Source organism: Petaurus breviceps, unplaced genomic scaffold, assembly GCF_028583685.1.
Source record: "Petaurus breviceps papuanus isolate PSGF00001 unplaced genomic scaffold, PetGlider_PUasm1.0 90734, whole genome shotgun sequence".
In the NCBI taxonomy this organism is placed as follows: Eukaryota; Metazoa; Chordata; class Mammalia; order Diprotodontia; family Petauridae; genus Petaurus; species Petaurus breviceps.
In genome coordinates, this window is record NW_027187327.1 from 12,608,502 (window position 1) to 12,620,665 (window position 12,164).

Sequence of the window (12,164 nt, forward strand, 5' to 3'; positions counted from 1 at the left end):
ATGTGTCTTTGTCAACAAAAACTGAGGATGGGTGGAAACATACAAAAGGGAAGGTTTTTTGTCTTCTGATTTCTGAAAGAACAGAGCTGTCTCTAGGATGCTACAACCAATATGCATTTATTAAGAACTTGCCACAGGACAGGCACCAGTGTAAAACGCCAAGAAACAAAATCCCTTTCAGTCTCTAAGGGGTTTACATTCTAATTAGCAGTCAATAAAACTTTTACATTATCTATATGAATCTCAATAACTCTCTGAAGTGAAAAGTATAATCATTATTATTCCCATTTTCCCAGTGACGAAATGGAGGCTCATAAATTTGAGTGAGTTACAACTAATTTCTCACAGCTGTTGCAGTCAAATAATATGTGGCAAAGCCTAGATTCCCCAGAAATCTTTTGACTCCAAAATCCAGAGTTTTTCCACTATGACTTATACTCTCTACCTTATCGTAATAATTTGGCCTATCAGTTTTAGAGATTGTTGGAAAAAAAAAACCATAGAATGATCAGAATTTAAATGATTCTCTTGATGGAGTAGAACTCTTGATTCTTGTTACATCTGAAATTATGCTTGTAATTCAAGGTTTGAAACATAGGGATTTACCCTTTTTGAGTCTTACTTCTAGAAAGTAAAATTTTTGTGAAATTGTATTTTCAGAAATGATTTCTGAAAGTGTAGGTTACACTCAAAGGAGGATGAAAAGGCCTGAAGTGGCCAAAAATATTTGATTGGCTTCCTGGTATGCTTTGTGACCCTAGGCAAGTCTCTGAGCTTTTTTATGCCTTTGTTTCCTCATCTGTAAAACTGCCTGACAAGGTTCACAACTCTCTTATAGGACCAAAATGTAAATGATCACATCATAAAAATTAGGAGAGGATAAAAGGAAATATCTTTCAGTTCTTTGATTAGGGGGAGAATTCACAGGAAAGAAGGAAAAGAGGTGATAATAAAAGATCAGATAGACCAGACATGGGGAACCTGGAGCCTCTAGGTCACATGGGGCCCTCTAGGGCCTCAAGTGCAGTCCTTTGAATGCAAACTTCACAGAACAAATAAGTTTGGATTCAAAGGGCACACTTGAGGACCTAGAGGACTGCATGTGACCTTTGGCCATAGGTTCCCCAAGCCTGAGACAGACCATTTCAATTATATAAAATTTAAAAGCTTTTATATATGCAAAATCAATACAACTCTCATTTTTAAAAAGTGTCAAGTGAAAAAAAAATATCACTGATGGATTATAACTTGATATTCAAGAGGCAATTCCTTAAGTCTTAAGGTCTATAGGTGCAGATAACTACTTCATTAATAAAGAAAGTTTTCTCATCTGGAAGTTCCCTATATTAATGAAATCATAGGTCTAGTTCCTATTCCTATCCAGGGTATATAGGGAATTGACATGAGCATAAATTGCCAAAAACTATTCCCTAATAGGTAAGTGGCCAAAGAATATGAATAAAGTTTAAAGTTGTGGAAATGTAAATAATCAATAAATAAATATGTGGGGGAAAAGCTTTTTTAAAAATCACTGATAATAGATCTAGAGCTGGAAGGATCTCAAAGAGATTCAATCCCACCCACCCTTCTTACAGATGATATAACTAAAAATGGGGGAAATTAAATGACTTACCCAGGGTCACACAGGTTAACAATCATCCAAGGCAGAATTTGAATACTTTCTCCAACTCTAAAGTTCTCTTTCCATTGTATCATGAAACAGGGAAAGAGAAAAATGCAAATTAACCATTTCACTTCATAGTCATAAAACTGACAGAAATTATTAAAAATGGAAACAATGATAGAGGGATTAGTGGGAAGACAAGAACAATTGAAAGACACAGTTGAAGCTGTGAACTGGTCCAACCATTGTGGAAAACAATAATGAATTATATGAGAAGTCACTCAACTATACTCATCCTTTGGCCCAACCACATTATTATTGGGTCTATATACCCTAGGGAGCAGCTAGGTTGTACAGTGGATAGAGTGCCAGACCTGGAGTCAGGAAGATGTATCTTCCTGAATTAAAATCTGGCCTCAGGTACTAACTAGCTGTGTGACCCTGAGCAAGTAACTTAACCCTGTTTGCCTCAGTTTCCTCATCTGTAAAATAAACTGTATATGGAAATGGCCAACCACTCCAGTATCTTTGCCAAGAAAACTCCATATGGGGTCACAAAGAGTCGGACATGCCTAAAACAACTGTACACTAATATGTGTGTGTATCTATATGTATATTTATATATATGTTATATAATATACATACTGAGATAAATAACAGAAATATAGGGCCCGTGTACCCAAAAATATTTGTAGTAGCACTCTGTGGCAGCAAAAATTGGAAGCAAGAGGCTTCCCGTCAATTGAAGACTAGGGAAAAATCATGACATAGGATCGTAGAGTATTTATTATTACATTATATGAAACATTGAAGATGAGAAATTTAGAAAAAACATTGGAAGATGTATAGGTTGATACAGAGTAAAGCAAACAGACTCAAAAAAGCACTATATACAATGATTATAATAATACCAAAATGCAGGTAAGCTCAGATTAAATACAATAAACAATTTGAATTCCAGAGAACCAGAGAATGAAACACAAATCCAGTCCTCACATTTATATGGAGGTGGGGGGTGATGTTTGTGGAATTCTACAAACATTCTCAGGCAGGGTAACTAGATTGGTTCACATTGTTTTCCTTTGTTACAAAGTAGTGTTTAATGGTGGGAAGGAAGCAGATTAGGATGACTGTGATATTTTTTTAAAACCTAAAGGTATTAATAACTTTGATTTTTAAAAGCACCTATTGGAATGAATAAAGAGAAAAAAAGATTGGAGGTGGGGGAGGGGAGAGGGAACTTAGATTCTGCCAAAGCGAGAGTGATAGTCTATGTCATAATAGCAAGGCCAGTGACATGGAATTTGAGCCTAATCATCACTATTTGAGTGCCTGCATCCAAAGCCAGCCTGTCAGTGAATGTGAATGAATATTCATTCCAGCAATAACTACCAACAGACATCCACCAACAGTCACTAATCCTGTTTCCAGTCCAGCCTGCACAGCCATCATCTGGTGAAGCAGCTCTTGTGGAGAAGGGGCCAGCCATCCCCACAAAATGTCACATTCAGGGCAAGAAAGCCTGACTGGCTGAAACAGCAGGGCACGCTGAGGGAGAGGCAGGAAGCATGTTTCAGCAAGTCAAACTACCATATACCCTCAGATCTGATGGAAGCAGTGCAGAGCCCAGGAGTCCTGGGAGCAGTAATGCTTCCAGCCCTCAGCCATCATCCAGGGAAACAAGCCCTACGGAGATGCAGCCTGACAACTTCTCTAGCAGAGGCTACAACCACAGCTCCTGAAGCCCCAGAAAAGAAAGTTCTTAGGGGTGGCTAGGTGGCCCTGGAGTCAGGAGGACCTGAGTTCAAATCCGGCCTCAGACACTTAACACTAACTGGCCGAGTGACCTTGGGCAAGTCACTTAACCCTAATTGCCCTGCCTTCCCCCACTCCAAAAAGCAACAACAAAAAAATGGTAAAAGAAAGTTCTTGCCATCGAAATCCTTGGCACTTTCAAATGACTCAGTATAATAAACCAACGTCATTTTATCAGTGGAAATTACTTTAAAGAAGATGTATTAACATTCATTTTACTGCTGCACCCTAAGGACCATGATAACTTTCTAAGTTGTAGCTAAAACCTTCCATATGTATTGTCTCCTCCATTAGAATGGGAGCCCCTAGGATCAGTTAGGTGGCCCAGTGAGTAGAGCACCAGCCCTGGAGTCAGGAGGACCTGGGTTCGGATCCCGCCTGAGACACTTGACACACACAAAAACTAGCCGTGTGACCTTGGGCAAGTCACTTAACCCCAATTGCCCTCCCCTCCCCCCTCCAAAAAGCAAATAAATAAATAAATAATGGGAGCTCCTAGAAAGCAGGGACAGTGTTACTTTTCTATTTGTACCTCCAAGTGCTTAGCACAGAGTTTTGTACTTAGTTGGTGCTTAATAAATGTTTCATTCTTTCATATTAAGCAACTCTTCCCTCTCCTCTGTTGTTCTTCCCCCGTCATACAGTTCTATGTTGTTGTTTATTGTTCTCAAAGAAGACCATGACATCAGAAAGATGATGCCATGACTTGCAAGTGAATTGGATTTAAGTGAGGAAGCCTGTGCAAGGTCACCAGCCTCACTTTTTCTTCCTGAGTCATCTGGGTTCAGTGACCAGATATAGATCAGGATGACTGCAGATGCCCCTGATGCCTTCTATAATTTAAAGTTATACCACTGACTAACCACTTGTCAAGTACAAGCATATTTCCAAATAAATGTGCAAAAATAGGAAACTAAATACTGATTAAAACACCCACTGTGAAATGATCCAACTATTCCAGAGAACAATTTGGAACTATGCCCAAAAAGTTATAAAACTCTGCATATCCTTTGACTCAACAATACCACTATTAGTTCTGTATCCCAAAGAAATCAAAGGAAAAGGAACCATATGTACAAAAGTATTTATAACCACTCTTTCAGTGGTGGCAAAGAATTGGAAATTGAGAGGATACTCATGAATTGGGGAATTGATGGAACAAGTTGTGGTATATGAAGGTAATACTATTGTGCTATAAGAAACTATAAAGGGGGGTGGCTAGGTGGCACAGTGAATAGAACACCGGCCCCGGAGTCAGGAGGACCTGAGTTCAAATCTAGCCTCAGACACTTAACACAAAAAAACTAGCTGTGTGACCTTGGGCCAGTCACTTAACCCCAATTGCCCTCCAAAAAGCAAAAAAAAAAATTTATAAAAGGGATTTCAGAAAAACCTGGGAAGACATATATGAACTGATGAAGAGTAAAGTGAGAACCGGGAGATCATTGTGCACAGTAATAGCAATGCTGTAATGATAATCAACTGTGACTTAGCTACTCTGATCAATACAAGGATCTATGACAATCTGAAAGGACTTAACAATGAAAAATGTTGTCCATCTCCAGAAAGAGAACCGATGAACTCTGAGTGCAGATTGAAGGATTTTTTCACTTTATTTTTCTTGTTTTTTTTTACAACATGGATAATGTAGAAATATGTTTTACATAACTTCATGTATATATATATATATATATATTCATATTTTTTGCCTTCTCAGTGGATGAGGGAAGGGTGAAAGTAGGGGAGAGAATTTGGAACTGAAAAAAATTTTTTTAATTAAAAAAACTACTCACTGTTCTTTGTGAGGCAGCTTGGCATAATGGTTGGTCTCGGAGCCAAAAAGATAGAAGTTCTGATACATACTGGATACATGACCCTGGACAAGTCAATTACCCTCTCAGAGACCTATTAGGCAACACCCAAAGGCTAAAATTGTAGAAAAGGTGCTGACTTGAATGATAGAGGAATTTTCCTAATCTAGAAGTTCCATATACTGATAAAATCAGAGATCCAGTCTCTCTCTCTGTCCCTATCACTGTACTTTGTAACCAAACAATTTCACAACCTTGCATTCCACACATGTGCAGAAAATAGTGACATCAAACACTTGGCTGACCAGCTTAGAACTTACCAAACCAGTGAGTGCCTACCCAGAAGTCTTTTGGAATGGCCACTGCCCAGGCCCTAAATTGTGCTGTTACATTTACCCTAAAGCAAAAGTCAGTAAAGTCCTTTAAAAATAACTTGGTAGGGGTGGCCAGGTGGCTCAGTGAGTAAGAGCACCGGCTCCAGTGTTGGGATGACCTGGAGGTCGAATCCTGGGCACAGACACTCAGCACCGCACCCAGAAATAGCTGGCTGTGTAACCTTGAGCAAGTTACTTAACCCCAATTGCTTAAAAAAAATAAAATAAAATAAAAATAACTTGGTAGCTAATATTACAAAGCATTTTGTAGAAATTCGTATTTATGGTTGTGGGACCCTTTCTAAAGTATTTTCATATATTATGTCATTTTATCATCCTGTTATTTGGTCATGTCACTTGTATACGACTCCCCCTGACCTCCATTTAGGGTTATCTTGGCAAAGATATTGGAGTGGTTTGCCATTTCCTTCTCCAGCTCATTTTACAGATGAGGAAACTAAGGCAAACAGGGGTAAATGACTTGCCCTATAAGGGCAGCTAGGTGGTACATTGGGTCTGGAGTCTGAAAGACATGAGTTCAAATGTGATCTCAGATACTTACCAGCTGTGTGATCCCAGGCAAGTCATTTGATTTCTTTTTGCCTCAGTTTCCTCATCTGTAAAATGGTGATAATGAAAGCATTTACCTTCCAGGGTTATTCTGAGGATCAAATGAGGTAATAATTATAAGGCTATTAGCACAGTGCCTGGCACATACTAAGTGCTATATACATGTTAGCTATTATTATTAAATGGACTTGATGTATTGATGCTCTTGGTATAATTTACTTGGGGAATGAGCTAGCAGGTAACAAATATTTATTAAACACTATGTACCAGGCACTGTGCTGGGAATGCAAATACAAGCAAAAAGAAGAGAATCCCTCAAGAATTCCCTTCAGAAGTTTACATTCTAATGGGGGAAAACAACCCATAGAAGGAAATTAAGGGGGGGAGGGGGAAAATATGTCTTAAGGGCATGGTAGTGAAGTTCAAGTGTATAAAAAGTCCAGCTAGGAAGGGAAAGAAGTTTGGTTAATCTGGACCTGTCTCCAATATGGAGGCCTCAGGAAGGAACTTAGCCATGGGAGAAGGAAGCTAGAAAGTCAGAATGATATTTCAGGATTGATCAGTGGTTCTCAATGCATACAAAAAAAAAGGTCTAAATTTAAGGCCTTCAGAATAAAGCCCTGGGCCTAGAGTCAAGAAGACCTGACTTCATATTTTACCTCAAACACTAGGTGCATGACCCTGGGCAAGTCATTTAACCCTGTTTGCCTCAGTTTCCTCATGCGTAAAATGAGCTGGAGAAGAAATGGCATACCACTCCAAGTATCTTTGCCAAGAAAACCCCTAATGGGATCACAAAGAGTCAGACCAAGACTGAACAACAACAACAAAGTAAGAGTAGTAGTAATAATGGTGGTAATGATAATAATAGCTAGAATTTACATAGTTCTTTAAAGTTTGCAAAATACTGTCCAAATATCGTAGCCAATTGGTTGAAAAATCTTGTTAGTGCTTCCTCTGTGACACTTCTTGCATCAATCCTTTTCTCATTATTCACACAGTTTTCACCCTATTTCAGAACTGTAGTACAACTGGAGTTGGAGACCTTTTATCCATCCATTTCCAACACCAAAAACTTACATAAGTAGGTCAGATTGGAGTAATTTTAATTGCAAATGATGTCATTTTCTCATTTTTATTATTTCTTCTGTTATTGTACTAATTTTGATCTTAGGTCTACTAAGTAAGTAGATCTGTCTATATTCAGACAGGTTATTAAGGAATGATTTCTATATTATTAATGAGTTGTTTCATGTCTATTAAAATATAAATCAGTTAACGTTTTATGTTATTTGGTGCTCACTATATCCAGTGCTCTCCTAATCTTTTCTCAAAAAAATATTCTCCATGTATCAACATTAGGATTCTGTGTAAGTCTATGAGCCTGTGGTTTGCCTCCTTCTTTACTCCTGAATCATATTTTTTAATCAATTAAATTTTTTTTTTTTTTGCTTTTTGGAGGGGGGAAGGAAGGGCAATTGGGGTTAAGTGATTTGCCCAAGGTCACATGGCTAGTAAGTGTTAAGTGTCTGAGGCCGGATTTGAACTCAGGTCCTCCTGACTCCAGGGCCTGTGCTCTATTCACTGCTCCACTTAGCCACCCCAATATTTTTTCAACTTTGTACTTATATAGCTTACTATCAATGCATTATTTTCCTCTTCTCTTTGATAGTCTCTTCTTTCTAGGTTTTCATGATGCTGTTCTCTCGTGGTCCTCCTCTGACCTGTCTCCCCTTTCCTTCTCAGTCCCCTTAGTTAGATCTTCATTCAACTTGGACCTTCTAAGACCTGTGGATGTTCCCCAGGCTCTCTTCTGGACTCCATTCTCTTCTCCCTCACCACTATCTCATTTGGTGATCTCATAAGGCTCCCACAGATTGAGTTATCAGCTCTACATTCATCATCCTCTTTAAGAGATGTTGCATAGGCTGCAATGATTTTCATGGTGGCCTTTTGCAAATACTTATCACAAGCACCACAAAATTGAGGTGACCAAACAGCTGATGAGATAACCAGAGGAGTGGCAGTAAAAAAAGAATGGAAGAGTCTTCTCTTGAGATACTCATTCATGCTCAGGGAGTAGGAGATGGATGATGAACCAGAAAAGGAAACTGAGAAGAAGAAATAAGACTGGGAAGAGAACAAAAAGAGATCAGTGTCATGGAAGCCAAAGGAAGAGATTATGCAAGAAGTGAAAGTTGACAGTGTCAAAAGTAACAGAGAGGTTAAGGATTATGAGAACTGAAAAAATGCTATTTGCATTTAGCAGTTAGAAGACTGCTAGAGGGCAGATGATGAAAGACCCTTGCAAAGAGGTGGGAAACCCTAGATGTAAAATGTTGCTTATGTTATTAAAAATCGTTTTGCCACATTTGTGGTGTTGATTAGCTTTGCTAAACTATTTTTCTAATGCTCTCCATCTCCAGAGAAAGAACTGATAGAGTCTGAATCCAGATTGAAGCATACTTTTTCTTTTTCTTGGGTTTTTGGGGGGAGGGGGTGGTGTCTGTGTTATGACTAAAGTGGATATGTGTTTTCTATGACTACACATGTATATAGCCTCTATCAAATTGCTTACCTTCTCAATGAGGGGAAAAGGGAAGAGAAAGAATTTGAAACTCAAAAAAATTTTTTAAATGAATGTTAAAAATTGCTTTTACATTTAATTGGGGGAACAAAATATTAAATTAAAAAAAGAAAAACTTTAAAAATAAAATAAACTATTTTTCTAGAGGCTGCCAGGTGGCACAGTGAGTAAGAGCACCGGGCCCCAGAGTCTGGAGACCCAGGATCAGTTCCAGCCTCAGATCCTTAACACCCACACAAAATAACTGGCTGTGTAACCTTGAGCAAGTTACTTAACCCCAACTGCTTTAAAATAAAATAAAATAAAATATTTTTCTTTGTTACAACATGAGGAAAGATTCTAAGACTTGGGGTGAGAGATTTGGGCATGTTTGTAGGCAGTAGGGCAAGAATCAGTAAGTAAGGAAAGACTGAAGATGAGAGAGAGAGAGACATCACCTTAGGGGCAACCTTCTACTTCTCAGAATAGCCTATTTACACTTTTGGACAGCTGTAATTATTAGGTTATTCTTTATGTTGAGACCAAATTCTGCTTTTCTGATAGTTTTTACTCCTAGTTCTGCCATCTGGGGTGAAGTAGAACAAATCTAACACCTCTTCCAATTGACAAGCCTTCAAATATTTGAAAACATGTTCCTTCATCCACTCATTAATTTTTTTAATAAAGTTATTTTTACACACACTTAATAATCTATCCCTCCCACTGCCCCTCACTGAATAAAACAAAAAAAAATAGAACTTGTCATAAATATGAATAATTACTCCCACATATAATTATACTTATATATGGCCATACTTATAAATGTATGTCTCTCTTCATTTTAAATCCATTACTTCTCTGGCAAGAGGTTATGGGCCCATTTTATCTTCATTCTTTTAGCCTTTTGGTTTGTCACTCAAAATGCTTCCCAAGTTGTTTGGTACATTTACTTGTAACCAAAGCTCAGAATACAATAAAAATCAGCTTATCTCTCTCTGGAGGCAACACTCATTATAAAAGTACAGACAGAAAATAAGCAAGGTTTAAAGAGATCAGGTAACTCCCATGGCAAGCAATGGCAGTTTGCCAGGCAACAGAGGATGAAAGGAAGTTCGTGGAGGAGAAATTCACCGGTTCCCAAAAAAGCAGCAAATTCTCTCCAGGCATATCACTGCTTAAGCCCATCAGTGAGTCAGACAAAGCTTCAACAGCCAATTCAGAGTAGTGGCACTCTTCCCTTGCAATTGCAGCTGGCTTGGATGGTGTATGCACCCTAGGCCTGCAGAGTTCCTAGACTTCCCCCATTCTGTGTAGCTTCTGCTTCAAATGATCTTTCAATCCTTTCTTCCAGTTGGAAATGACTATATTTCTTGAAGACTGACTTTTTTTTTAATTTAATTTTAATTTTTAACATTCACTTCTATAAGATTTTGAGTTGTAAATTTTCTCCCTCTCCATCCACTCCTCCCTCCCCAAGAGAGTATGCAATCTAAAAAGGCAACATGTACAATCATATTGAATATATTTCCACATATGACTTTTTTTTTAACATGGCCAATGAGGTAATTTGTTTTGCATCACTCTTTTTGTAATATTTATATTACTCTATTTGTAATAGAGGGTTTTTTAAATTTTATTTTAGCTTTTTTTTTTTGGAGGGCAGTTGGGGTTAAGTGACTTTGCCAAAGTCACACGGCTACTAAGTGTGTCAAGTGTTTGAGGCCAAATTTGAACTCCAGGGCCGGTGCTCTATTCACTGCACCACCTAGCCGCCCCAATAGAGGGGTTTTTAATTTTGTTTTTGTTTTCTCAATGAAGGGAGAGGGAGTTGGGAAGTAGTGAAAGTGGATTTTTGCTGGAAAAACATTTAATTGAAAAAAAGAAGAAAGGAAGGAAGGAGAGAAAGCAGGAAGAAACTACATTTCCATTAGATCACTTGCTGAAGTTGTTTCATTTTCAGTCACATCTAGCTCTTCATGACCACCTTTTGGAGTTTTCTTGGCAAAGATGTTGGAGTGGTTTGCCATTCCTTTTCTAGTTTATTTTACAGATAAGGAAGCTGAGGCAAACAGGGTTAATGACTTGCCTAGGTCACATAGCTAAAGGACTGCAAATAATTAAGATGTCCTAATCTTATTAGGGCAGCAGGTGTAATAGTGGAGAAATAGTATTTGGTATAAGACCTGAATTCAAGTCTAGACTCAGACACAAATGAGCTGTGTGGCCCTGGGCAAGTCACTTAGCCTGCTGTCTGCCTCAGTTACCTAATCTGTAAAATGGTGATAATACCTCTCAAGATTGTAAGGATCAAATGAACTCATATTTGTCAAGCAAACCTTGAAATGCTATGTAGATGCTAGCTACTATTAATGTTGTGGCTTTTCTCCATGGCACAGAAAGCAAGAAATCACATACCTTTTAGTCAGGGTCATTAAATATATCTAGAAACCACAGCAAACATCTAGATGGGCCTCCTTTCATTTCTTTCCATATTGACCTTTCTCACTAGAAAAAAAGGAACGATTCCAAAATTTATTTTTGACTTGAAAATACTTCAAAGATATAATCAAAATTGCGAAGCCTGTTTACTTCAGCATTAATTATAGCAAGATTTGTGGAATGGTTTTGGCACATATTTATCAAATGCAGGCCTTTGTCCAGCCTAATTTTTTTTAAGGATGGTTCATCAGGACAGTTTGTAAAAATTAACTAATCTTCAAAGCAAGGTCTATTTTGAGATGTAACTGGAACATTATTGCCTAGCTGACTGGGTCATAGCATTTCATCCTTTTAAATATTTGATTTGCTATTTAACAACCATTTATTAAGTGCTTATTATGTTCTAGGTACTAGGCTAAGCCTAAAAATACAAAGATGAAATAAACAACATAATTTCTGCCTTCAGGGCTTACAAACTGATACAATGTTGATAGAATATGTCATATCTGTTTTCTCCTCTTTTTTCTTTCCTTACTTCCCTCCCTACTTTTTTCCTTCTATTTTCCCTTCTCTCCTTCCTTTTCTCCCTTCCTTCTTTCTTTTTATCATGCTACATTAAATGCCATATATTATGCAGGAACTAATGGTTGCTGTCCCTTTTTTCCCCGGAAAAAGTGATACCTGCTTCTAAAGATCAATTTGGACCCTCTGTTACTATATTACAAACTGTCATTTAGGAGAAGTCACCTTTATTTTAAATTTCATTATTTATTTATGTTAAACATTCATTTAAAATAATTTTTTGAATTCCAAATTTTCTCCTCTCTAACCCCTCCCCCATTCATTAAGAAGGCAAGCAATAAGCTATTAATTACATGTGTGAAATCATTCAAGGAAGAGAGAAGGAAAGAAAGAGAAAAGGAAGGAAGGAAGGAAGGAAGGAAGGAAGGAAGGAAGGAAGGAAG